Source organism: Pteropus alecto, unplaced genomic scaffold (assembly GCF_000325575.1).
Source record: "Pteropus alecto unplaced genomic scaffold, ASM32557v1 scaffold309, whole genome shotgun sequence".
Lineage (NCBI taxonomy): Eukaryota > Metazoa > Chordata > Mammalia > Chiroptera > Pteropodidae > Pteropus > Pteropus alecto.
Genome location: NW_006442493.1, coordinates 1,016,210 through 1,018,864, shown reverse-complemented (window position 1 = coordinate 1,018,864; position 2,655 = coordinate 1,016,210).

Below are 2,655 nucleotides of genomic sequence, written 5' to 3'. Positions count from 1 at the left end.
GGATTAAGTCCTATCCTACTTCAGTACTCATAATTTAACCCATTTCCCATTTCCCATTTGCCCCGAGAATACTCGCTGGTGGCACTTGCGGCTGCAGTGTTTACCCCAAGATAACTCGTGGATTACAATACTAACCTCACCCCCAAAGTTTGTCATCCATCTCCCATGCTTTTCAGAGAGTTACATCAAAACAGGACTGATACAGTTGGGACAGCTCATTTCAACAGAACACATGCCAAATGATCTGGAAAAAAGGATTGCAAAGGGGGCACTGTAGCCAGATTCTGTGGTGAACTTAGGGCACTGAAATGGTGTGACAAGAAGGAGGTGACAGTGTTGTCAACATCCACAATGATACTGTGACTGAAGTAGACAAAAGAAATGGAAAGAAAACTAAGAAGCCATGTGTCAGTGTAGACTATAACGAGAATATGGAAGCAGTGGACTCGGCTGATCGGATGCTCACTTATCCAACTGAGCACAAAAGGCACAAGTTTTGGTATAAGAAATTCTTTAGCCACCTTCTAAACATTACAGTACTGAACTCCTCCATCCTGTTCAAGAAGGACCATCCTGAGCACTCGATCAGCCATGTAAACTTCAGACTGACGTTGATAGAAAGCATGCTGGAAAAGCATCACCAGCCAGGGCAGCAACGTCTTCGAGGTCATCCATGCTATGAAGATATCACATGTCTCTGCCTGTCTGGAAGATATTTCCCCAAGAGCACACCACCAACATCAGGGAAAGATTCTAACTGGTCGCTTCAAAATTAGCTGCTCAGACAATGACAAGGATGGTGAGAAAATCCAGAGAGAAACATATAGTTTTTGTGTGGAATGTGATGTTCTGCTTTGTGTTGTTCTGTACTTTGAAATTTACCTGCGAAAAAAAGTATTAAATACTGATCATCATATACATTCCTGTTACATTAGGATTAGAGACAAGTTCTGTTTAGAAAAACTCCAAGGACAGTTTTTATTTTTTTTTTGAGGAAAGTACTTTTAAAAAATTTCTGACTTTTATCAACATAGTTTTTGTCTGATAGTTAACAAAGCCATTGACTACAGGTTTCAAATTAATATAATTTATCAGATTAATGAAGTATAATCATTTTCCTAATTACTAGGTTTTTCCTTATATCAAGAAGGTATAGATAAGCTCATATTGATATATCTGTTAAATGATTTGTCACATAGAAATATCGAAGAAGAAAAATAGTACATTTATATTTTATTTTCACATTGAAAACCAGTCAGATTTGCTTCAGCCTCAAAGAGTGTGTTTATGTAAAATTAAATTAACGCCGACAGCAAGCTGCACTTTTTTTTCTTAAACAGGAAATGGGTTAACTAACTATATATACAACAACCCCATTTTAATATAAGGTCAGATTCTGAGGTACTGGGGATTAGGACTTCAACATAGATTTGGGGGGAGCACAATTTAACCTATATCACTAACCAAAATTTTTTTTCCAATACATTTGCACAGGTAAGTACACCTCTAGCTATAAACTACTGGACATGTTTCTAGGTCTTATAGTATAGGGTGCAGCAGGGTGGAGGCTAGGAACAGGTACAACAGGATTCTGGGAGGATTAAAGAGGATGAAATTCTTTATTTTTTGACTCATCTATTTCCAAGTAAATGTCTCTTTTTTGTGTGTGCTATTGACCGCTGGAACTTTACTACCTGCTTATCTTCTTGTAACTCCTACCTTTGCAAGTGAGATTAAGTTAAGGATCTTGAAATGGGGAGATTATCCAGATAAGCCCTAAATGTGGCCACATGTATCTTTATATAAAGGAGGCAGATGACAGACAGAAGACAAGAAGGAGATGTGACCATGGAGGTAGAAGCTGAAGTGATGTGGGCACGAGACAAGGAGTGCTGGAAGCCACCAGAAACTGAAGAGACAAGAAATGATTCTCTATTAGATCTTCCCAAAGGAGCATGGCCCTGCCAACATCTCAATTCCAGTCCAGTGATACTGATTTCAGCCTTCTGGTGTCCAGAATTATAAGACAATAAGGTAGTAATTTTGTAGTAATTTATTACAACAGACACAGGAAACCAATACACATGGCTTAATAATATCAAGTAAGGATGATAATATCTACCTCAGAGTATCATGGTAAAAATTAAATCAGGTAATATATTTAAAAGTTCTTAATAAAACCAGGCATATACTATATACTTCATAAATGGTAACTATCTTTTTTAAAAAAATTATTTATTTATTTATTTATTCATTCATTCATTCATTCATTCATTTATTTATTTTTATGGTGACATTGGTTAACAAAATCCAATAAGTTTCAGCTGTACATTTTAACAGTAAGGCATATATATGGTAACTATCTTTATAGTAATTACTGTTATTATTAAACGGGACCTGGTCTACAGCAATGCCACCCTGAACAAACCTGATCCCATCTGATCTCAGACGCTAAGCAGGGTCAGGCCTGGTTAGATGGGAGACCACCTAGGAAGACCAGGTGTTGTAGGTGTTAAAAAAAAAACTGGATTTGGAGACTTCTTCAAAAAAGGAATTTGGGTTTTGCATTAAATAGCATAACTGTATTTGAATGTATATGCTGGTCAGGAGATGAGGGAAAGGAGAGTGTAGTGAACAGTTGGGACTGGAATGGAA